At 37.3% G+C, this 10,700-nt stretch overlaps 1 non-coding gene across 1 annotated transcript; it reads right to left on the reverse strand.

Moving 5' to 3' along the window:
- Positions 1-10,205: 10,205 nt before the first annotated feature.
- Positions 10,206-10,313, reverse strand: LOC112787787 (small nucleolar RNA R71). The gene has a single exon (XR_003195179.1). It is a non-coding gene; the product is annotated as a small nucleolar RNA R71 (small nucleolar RNA).
- Positions 10,314-10,700: the final 387 nt, after the last annotated feature.

Here is a 10,700-nt window from a genome sequence, read left to right on the forward strand (position 1 = left end):
CACGCCTTCGACACCAAGTGGCACGCCTAGCCTTTGCTTTGGCCCTTTTATCATTGGCGTGCCATACCTGGATGCTCAAGTGGCATGCCTAAGTGAGGATGAGAGCTTGGCGTGCCACGCTTTCGACACCAAGTGGCACGCCCAGCTTTGCTTTGGTCTCCTTGAGTGTTGGCGTGCCACGCCCGGGTCTTCAAGTGGTACGCCCAAGTGACAATTGAGAGCTGGCGTGCCATGCCTTCGACATCAAGTGGCACGCCCAGCCCTTTTGGCTTTCAACCTCTTCTCTGAAAACTTGTACTAGCATGCCACACCTTGATGCTCAAGTGGCACGCCCACTTCAATGTGGCTCTTTCTAGCTTGGCGTGCCACGCTTGGCTCTTTAAGTGGCACGCCAAAGTGATGATTGGAAACTGGCGTGCCACACCTTCGATACCAAGTGGCACGCCCAGCCTTTTGGATCTTCAATATTGCTCTCTGGAATCTTGTACTAGCATGCCACGCCTTGATGCTCACGTGGCACGCCCCTTTAGTGTGATTCTTTTTAGCTTGGCGTGCCACGCCTGGCTCTTCAAGTGGCACGCCAAAGTGACAATTTGAAGTTGGCGTGCCACGCCTTCGACACCAAGTGGCAGGCCTAAGTGATGATCCCCTCTGGATGGATGAACTGGCGTGCCACGCCCCATGGTTCAAGTGGCACGCCCACAGTATGTGATGGGCTAGGCGTGCCACGCCCAGCATGGCGTGCCACGCCCTTTTAGTGGCCTTCAACATTGCTTTCTAAAAAATTACACTAGCGTGCCATGCCCAGCTTCTGGCGTGCCACGCCCATGCAATTTCTTCAGTCATGCTCCTCTAGAAATCATAGCCTGCGTGCCACGCCCATATAGAGGACTTGGGGATCCTTTCTGGAATACAATACTGGCGTGCCACGCCTAGCTCCTGGCGTGTGACGCCAGTGCATTTTTGTGGCTTTTGTTCCAAGTGGCACGCCAGTTTCACACGCCCAGCTTGTTTTGTTTTTTTCTCCCCCAGTTTTGTTGCTCTTTTCACCTGAAATTCAACAAAAACTCATTTCAAAGTAATGTACCATAATATTCATCAAATAATGCATGAATTGCAATGATCAAAAGAGATTATGCTCCTTTATGGTCCTTTTTATGCAAAGAAAAAGGGTAAATGATGCAAGTCATTACAACACCAAACGTAAGCTTTGCTTGTCCCAAGCAAATCAATGTGAGTGGTTCTTGAATGAATTGAGACTTGACCTTGAATGGATGCAAACATTATTAAGGGTAGGACTAAGTATTTAACACATGAATATTTTTGTTTCAATGTCACAAAGAACTCCTAGATCCTCTGAGGGTTCTCCAAAGTATAAGCTTTAGGGCCCTTTTCATTGATTGTCACCTTGAAGTAGCAAGAGTTATTTCTTTTTCTTTTGGCTGTTCCTCCCTTTTTACTTTTTCTTTTTCATTGACCACGACTCTGAATATTTTGTCTCAAGACAACCCTTTAGCTAGGCTTTCAATTAGAACTCCTAAACCAGTTGGCTTTAGGGTACTAGGTGTTGAAACATCCCTGAGAATCTACTTGCCCAAGTCTCTTCTTGACACATCTTCACCACAAGTATCTACTAGGTTCTCTAACTCTTTTGAGCTTTTTAGTGTTTCTTTCCATCCTAGTAGTTGATGCTCAGAGCCTTGGGTCTTTATTGCTCACTACTTCTTGGCTCTATAGATATTCAAGGGACACCCCTTAGCTTCTACTTGTCATACCTTCTAAGCCTAGTTGTTTTTCATGACTCATTTTCTTTCCAGTTCATTCAAGGTTCTACACTTAGTTCCTTATCTCTTAGTTTTTGAACATTCTCACTTGATCTTAGTCTCTTTTTCTCTTGTTTTTGTAACACTCACAACAACTCTTATGGAAACAAACTATGCTTTTATTGATGTTGATGAAACTTGAACTTAACCTTGCATTTTCTTTCTTGTAATTCAAAGGACTCACAAAAGACTTCAGGGCATAAAAAAAACTAAGCATTAAACATAAACTATCCTAGCAATGCTATTTATTCTTAAATAGAAATTAAAAACATAGAGAGAACTAAACAGAATTCAGAAATTAGAGAGTGTCAACCATGGAACTCAACAACCTTGAGTAGCTTCAGTTCATTGGCCCTTTTCCTTTGTCTTTCTTTTTGGAAGGGGAGGAGTCATCATCATCCTTTTTGGAGGATCCCTCTTGTGCCTTTGTATCTTTGGGCTTCCAGAATCCTCACCTCCTCATGTAATCTCTTTCATCCTCCTTGTGCTTGGCTAGAATTTCATCTTGTCTTGCACTTAACTCCTCCATTCCTTGCATGAATGTTGGGAATCCAGGGTTTAAGTCTGTCACAACATTACACAAGTTATTCAGCTTCACTTGTGTGTTGATATCATATTGCCTCCTTGAGATAGTTCTGGCATCATAAAGATTCCTAAACTTAGCAAGGTTCCTCTGCTCCCATTTATTTTGCTCCACACTTTTGTTGAGTGCGCTTTGTATCTCTCCCTAGTCGAACTGTTCTTGCTGCTCCTTCCTTATGTACTCCAAGTTCCCTTGGAGTTGTTGTATGTTCTCATTCACTTGGTTCTATTGTTGTTGTTGATTATCCTTGAGTTGGTTGACATCTTCTCTTAAATGGTGTATGTCTTCCTTCATTTGGTGTATGTCTCCTTGCAGTTGCTCCCAGTTGATTCCTTCAGGAAATAGTTGGTATTGTTGGTATGGTGGTAGTTGAAGTGCTAAGTGGTATGGTTGCTTGATGATTGGATTTTTGACGGTTTAGAATTTCACTAATGAAGTCTCGTTCAAAAGTATAGTTTCTAAACCAACAATAATCCTTTCATACAAAAGATTGTTTGTCACTAAAACAAACCCCTAAAATTATAAACCGAAGTATTGGAACCTCGGGTCGTTTTCCCTAGGAATTGCAATAAAGTGTTCTTGTTATTGGTTATGAGGTATGTTTGGGGTTTTTGAGATTTTATACAAGAAATATAATTGGCAAAGAAGATAAACTAACGACTAACAAAACTCTTAGCAAGGTTATGAGAATTGGAAGTCCTATTCTCATTATCCTTCTCAATTATGATGAAAATTGTCCGTTGCTACCACTTAGTTAACCTCTAACCATAGAGGAAATTCAAGTGGATGAATTAACTTGATTCCACAAGTCTTAGCCAACTCCCAAGGGAAAGACTAGCTTTAGTGGTATCCAAATCAATTAGCAACTTCTAATTCTCAATCAACAAAGGAATTAGATAATTCAAGAGTCACTAATTACTCTACCTAGGCCAAGAGGAGAAAAATCTACACTAAAATCCAACCAAACATTTCATCAAACACTTAGAAGGCATAAAAAGAAAACATAGTAAATTGACAACAAGAATAGAATCTAACAACAATTATTGCAAGGAATTAATAACAACAATAAAAAGAAACACAATTATTATGAATTACCTCAAATTGAATTGAAAGAAAATAGAAGGAACAAGAGTAGATCTACAACAAAGCATAGAAATAAAGTAGAAGAAATTACAACAAAAGAGTAGAAGAATGATGAATGTAACAACAATGAATTGAAGAGTAGAAGAAGATGAAGGCATGAATTAAAACCTAGATCTAAGATTATTGACCTAAACCTAATCCTAATCCTAATCCTAGAGAGAAGTGAGAGCTTCTCTCTCTAAAACTAACCAAAACTAATCCTAAATATGAGTCATGTGTGTCCCCCTTCATTCCCCTTCATTCCTTGGTCTATGTAGCCTTTTCCTGCCAAAAACTCAGCTCCAAATGGGGCCAAAAACCCTCCAAAATCGCCAGGCACGAGTTCTTCTTTAAAAATCACGTGCGGCCTTCGACGCGTACGCGTACAGTGCGCGTACGCGTCCATGGAGCTTTTCGCAATTCACGCGTAGGCGTACAATGCGCCCGTGCGCCCATGGGATTTTTCCAAATCTTTGGCTTTTCATGATTTCTCCACCTTGTATGCTTTGCTTTCACTTATTTGATCCTTCCCTAGCCCTTTTCAATCTGAAATCATTAACAAACACATCAAGGCATCTAGTGGAATCAAAGGAAGATTAAAATCATCAAATTAAAGGTCTAAAAAGCATGTTTTCACATCTAAGCACAAATAAGGAGACAATCATAAAGTCATGCTATCTCATTAAATTAATGTTAGGACATGTTATCAAAATGCTCTAAATTCAACACAAGATAAACCCTAAAAACGGGGTTTATCAACCTCCCCACGCTTAAACCTTAGCATGTCCTCATGCTAAACCAAGAATGAAGCAAAGGGTATGACATTTATTCAATGCAACTAAACTATCTAAATGCAAACTATCTAGATGCAACTATCTATGTGAATGCAATCGCTTGGTCAAAACAACTCAACTTCCGAGGAAACATTCATAAGCATAGGGCTAAAGCAATAGGAATCAAATCCAACCCACAATCGTATTGAATTATCAAAAAGGTTCACAAACTTGCATGAATATAGATGATAGCGGTGAATACATGTAATTGAGCAATCGAACCCTCACTGGATGTGTATCCGCTCTATTCACTCAAGTGTTTAGGGGTTGATTCACTCAATTCTCCCCTAATCATGCTTTCTAAAATTTGTTCTTCATCTAACAATCAACAACCATTCAATGCATGCATACAAATATCATGAGGTCTTTTTCAAAGGTTGTAATGGGGCTAGGGTCAAGGTAGGATCATATATGGATAAGTGGATTAGAATTTGAATCTTTGATTAGCCCAAACTTTCCCACCTAACCTATGTAATGACCTATACTATTAAGTACTAACCTAACTACCCATCCTTCACTTTCCATATACTCATGCATTTTCTTTTGATTTTTCATAATACTTATGCATTGACTCCTATTGGACTTTACTTTGGGGAATTTTATCCCCTTTTTTATTTATTTTTTCTTCTTTTTTCTTTTCTTTTTCACAATTTTTTTTCTTTCTTTCAAGCTACATACAAGAACGTCTATACATTTAATCAGTACATGAGTATACACCCAATTCCCAAATATAGAAATACAAAACACCCTTTTATCCCAACCAATATTCCCAATCTCTCCAAACTTGAATATAAAACACTTTCACTAGCCTAAGCCAATCAAAGATCCAAACAAGGGGCTTTTATTATTTTCCGCTTTAGGCTTGTAATGTGCTAAAATAAAGAACAATTGGGTTAAGGGTAGGCTCAAAATTGGTTAACAATGGAGAGTAAAAGGTAGGCTATTTGGGTAAGTGAGCTAATGAAATAATGGCCTCAATCATATAAATGCATGACTACAAGGAATAATTGGACATATAGAATTAAACAAATCAAGGATCACAATCATAGGAAGAGAACAATTTCACACAAGAAGGAAAATAAGTGGTTATAAGATGTAACCACACAATTAGGCTCAAAACTCACAAGCATGTGTTCTTAGCTCAAAAATATGATGCTCAAAAGTATGAATTCAAGCAAATTCATCAAAAATTTCTTTTTCAATCAATTGAGGTTGATGCCCTATAGATAAATTCCTTGGAAATTCTATCATTTTGAATAAGCTTATCCTAAATGCAATGTTGTGATTGAGAAATTCTAAAATTCCTTAGTTTACCCTCTTTTCCAATCAAAACAAATTCTTTTATGCACAAAGGTTTTAACTAGGTTTTCAACAATTCAAAACATTTTTCAAATCACAACCATAAGGCTAAAATGCAATATATACAATAAAAGTGTGCAACAACCAAAATAAAAGTATCCACAATAGCAAATATGTACAATAATCCCAAAATAGTGCAAAATAAAGCAAAATAAGATGAACTAAGTGATAGTATCCGATAATATTCACCAAATCTACCGACGGTTATGATGGTGACCTCCCCACACTTAAGATGAAGAATCGTCCTCGATGCTACTGATCGGGCTCATGGTGGCACAGGGAGAAGCGCAAGGAGTAGAGACCAGAGCAGGCCTATGAATACAAAGCAGAAGGAGAAGTGCAGAAGAGTGGTGTTCAGTAATGTGTAGGGGTAGAATGTGAGAAGGAGGGGTGAAGGCGGCCGGCGGCGACGAGGTGTTTGCCCGACAGTGGCGGTTATGGGTGGTGGTGAGTGATGGAGGTTGAGGGAAGGAGAGGGAAGGGTGAACGTTGAGAGAGAAGGGGTGAGGGGACCAATCCTTTCTTGAGCTTCCAACAATTTTTTTCAAGAATTTTTTTGAGCTCCCTGTTTGAGATCTCAACTTGCCCGTTGGTCTGTGGATGGTATGGAGTTGCTACTTTGTGTTTCACTCCATATTTAGAGAGGAGTGCTTCAAGTTGCCTATTGCAGAAGTGTGTCCCTCCATCACAAATGAGAGCTTGATGAGCGGATAATTTATACGCTTTTTGGCATTGTTTTTACATAGTTTTCAGTATAATTTAGTTAGTTTTTAATATATTTTTATTAGTTTTTAAATAAAATTTACATTTCTGGACTTTACTATGAGTTTGTGTGTTTTTCTGTGATTTCAGATAATTTCTGGATGAAATTAAGGGACCTGAGCAAAAATCTGATTTAGGCTGAAAAAGGACTGCAGATGCTGTCGGATTCTGACCTCTCTGCACTCAAAGTGGATTTTCTGGAGCTACAGAACTCTAAATGGCGCGCTCTTAATTGCATTGGAAAGTAGACATCCAGATATTTCCAGAAATATATAATAGTCCATACTTTGAATAAGGATAGATGACGTAAACTGGCGTTCAACGCCAGTTCCATGCTGCATTCTGGAGTCAAACGCCAGAAACAGGTTGCGAAGTGGAGTTCAACGCCAGAAACAGGCTACAAACTGGCGTTCAACTCCAAGAGAAGCCTCTACACGTGTAAAGCTCGATGCTCAGCCCAAGCACACACCAAGTGGGCCCCAGAAGTGGATTTCTGCATCATTTACTCAATTCTGCAAACCCTAGTAACTAGTTTAGTATAAATAGGACTTTTTACTATTATCTTTTGAACATCTTTAGATCACGTTTGGGGGCTGGCCATTCGGCCATGCCTGGACCTTATCACTTATGTATTTTCAACGGTAGAGTTTCTACACACCATAGATTAAGGTGTGGAGCTTTGCTGTTCCTCAAAGATTAATGCAAAGTACTACTGTTTTTCTATTCAATTCAACTTATTCCGCTTCTAAGATATTCATTGGCACTTCAATATGATGAATGTGATGATCATGACAGTCATCATCATTCTCAACTTATGAATGCGTGCCTGACAACCACTTCCGTTCTACCTTAGATTGAATGGATATCTCTTGGATATCTAATATAGGGGACCGAGTCCGAGTTATTAGTGTCTTCGTGGTATAAGTTAGAACCCATGGACGGCCATTCTTGAGAATCTGGAAAGTCTAAACCTTGTCTGTGGTATTCCGAGTAGGATTCAAGGATTGAATGATTGTGACGAGCTTCAAACTCGCGAGTGCCGGGCGTAGTGACAGACGCAAAAGGATCAATAGATCCTATTCCAGTATGATCGAGAATCGACAGATGATTAGCCATGCAGTGACAGCGCATTAGACCATTTTCACTGAGAGGACAGGTGGCCATTGACAACAGTGATGCCTAACATACAGCTTGCCATGGAAAGGAGTAGGAAGGATTGGATGAAGATAGTAGGAAAGCAGAGGTTCAGAGGGACGAAAGCATCTCTATACGCTTATCTGAAATTCTCACCAATGAACTACATAAGTACCACTATCCTATTTTATATTTTATTTATCTTTTACTTATCAATTCATAAAATCAGTTGAGTCCGCCTGACTGAGATTTACAAGGTGACCATAGCTTGCTTCAAGCCGACAATCTCCGTGGGATCGACCCTTACTCACGTAAGGTTTATTACTTGGACAACCCAGTGCACTTGCTGGTTAGTTGTACGAAGTTGTGAAATAGAATTAAGAACATGAACGTGCGTATTGAGTTTTTAGCGCTGTTACCAAGGAAGGAATGATCACGATTTCTGCGCACCAAGTTTTTGGCGCCGTTGCCGGGGATTGTTCGAGTTTGGACAACTGACAGTTCATCTTATTGCTCAGATTAGGTAATATTATCTTAATTTTAAGATTTTTATTTCTTATTTTCGAAAAATACAAAAAAATTTTCTTCTTTTTTCGTTTTTCCCAATTAATTTTCAAAAAATCAAAAAAAATTAACAAAATCATAAAATCCAAAAATATTTTTGTGTTTCTTGTTTGAGTCTAGAGTCAAGTTTTAAGTTTGGTGTCAATTGTATCTTTTTAATTTTTCAAAAATTATTTTCAAAAATTTCATGCATTGCATTCTTCATGATCTTCAAGTAGTTCTTGGCCAGTCTTCTTGTTTGATCTTCATATTTTCTTGTTTTGTGTCTTTTCTTGTTTTTCATATGCATACTTGAATTCTTAGTGTCTAAAAATTAAAAATTTTTAAGTTTGGTGTCTTGCATATTTTTCTTTTCTTGAAAATTTTTCAAAAATAAGTCTTGATGTTCATCTTGATCTTCAAAGTGTTCTTGGTGTTCATCTTAACATTCATAGTGTTCTTGCATGCATTAGTTGTTTTGATTCATAATTTTTATATTTTGTGTCAATTTTATGTTTTTCTCTCTCTCATCATTAAAAATTCAAAAATCAAAAATATCTTTCCCTTTTTCTCTCTAAAAATTTCGAAAATTTGGATTGACATTTTCAAAAATTTTAAAAATCAAATTGTTTCTTATGAGTCAAATCAAATTTTCATTTTAAAAACTCTATCTTTTTCAAATCTTTTTCAAAAAATCAAATCTTTTTCATTTTTCTTTCATAATTTTCGAAAATTTCAAATTGATTTTCAAAAATCTTTTTCTTATTTCTATTTCATATTTTCGAATTTAATACTAACAATTAATGTGATTGATTCAAAAATATTAAGTTGTTACTTGCCTATTAAGAAAGGTTCAATCTTTAAATTTTAAAATCATGTCTTTTTGTTTCTTGTTAGTCAAGTAATCAACTTTAGTTTTCAAAATTAAATCTTTTCAATTCCTTATCATATCTTTTTCAATTTCAATCATATCTTTTTCAAAATCAATTTCAAAATTCTTTCTAACTTCTCCCCTAACTTCTTATCTTTTCAAATTTGATTTTCAAATCTTTTTCAATTAACCACTTAACTTTTTGATTGATTCTTATCTTTTTCAAAAACAATTTTCAAATCTTTTTCAATCAATCTTATCTTTTTGTTTCAATCATATCTTTTTCAAAACTGCCCAACTAACTCTCTACCTTTAATTTTTGAAAATCCCTTCCCTCTTTTTCAAAATTTTGTTTTAATTAACTAATTATTTTAATTTTAATTTAATTTAATTTCAATTTTCGAATTTTAAATTTAAATTTAAAATATTTTTATTTTATTTTGTTAAATTTTTGAATTCTTCTCTCATCTCTAATCTCCTTCTATTTATTTATTCATCCATTAACACCTCTATCCTCACCCCTGTGTTTGGATTCTCATCTTTTCCTTCTTCTATTCTTACTTTCTTCTACTCACATAAAGGAATCTCTATACTGTGACATAGAGGATTCCATATTTTCTTTTCTGCTTCTTCTTCTTTTTCATATGAGCAGGAACAAGGATAAGAACATTCTTGTTGAAGCTGATCCTGAACCTAAAAAGACTCTGAAGAGGAAGCTAAGGGAAGCTAAAGCACAACTCTTTGGAGAAAATGTGACAGAAATTTTCGAAAAAGAAGAAGATATGGCCAAAAATAAAAACAATGCAAGGAGGATGCTTGGTGACGTCACTGCACCTAATTCCAATTTACATAGAAGAAGCATCTCAATCCCTGCCATTGGAGCAAACAAATTTGAGCTTAAACCTCAATTAGTTTTTCTGATGCAACAGAACTGCAAGTTTCATGGACTTCCATCTGAAGATCCTTTTCAGTTCCTAACTGAATTCTTGCAGATCTGTGATACTGTTAAGACCAATGGGGTTGACCCCGAGGTCTACAGGCTTATGCTTTTCCCGTTTGCTGTAAGTGACAAAGCTAGAGTATGGTTGGACTCTCAACCTAAAGATAGCCTGAACTCTTAGGATAAGCTGGTCACGACTTTCTTAGCTAAGTTCTTTCCTCCTCAAAAGCTTAGTAAGCTTAGAGTGGATGTTCAAACCTTCAGACAGAAAGAAGGTGAATCCCTTTATGAAGCTTGGGAGAGATATAAGCAACTGACCAAAAAGTGTCCTTCTGACATGCTTTCAGAATGGACCATTCTGGATATATTCTATGATGGTCTATCTGAACTATCAAAGATGTCATTGTACCATTCTGTAGGTGGATCCATTCACCTAAAGAAAATGCCTGCAGAAGCTCAAGAACTCATTGACATGGTTGCTAATAACCAGTTCATGTACACTTCTGAGAGGAATCCTGTAAGTAATGGGACGCCTCAGAAGAAGGGAGTTCTTGAAATTGATACTCTGAATGCCATATTGGCTCAGAAAAAAATATTGACTCAGCAAGTCAATATGATTTTTCAGAGTCTGAATGAAATGCAAGCTGCATCCAACAGTACTCAAGAGGCGTCTTCTGAGGAAGAAGCTTATGATCCTGAGAACCCTGCAATAGCAGAGGTGAATTACATG

The sequence above is a fragment of the Arachis hypogaea genome, chromosome 20 (genome assembly GCF_003086295.3).
Source record: "Arachis hypogaea cultivar Tifrunner chromosome 20, arahy.Tifrunner.gnm2.J5K5, whole genome shotgun sequence".
NCBI lineage: Eukaryota > Viridiplantae > Streptophyta > Magnoliopsida > Fabales > Fabaceae > Arachis > Arachis hypogaea.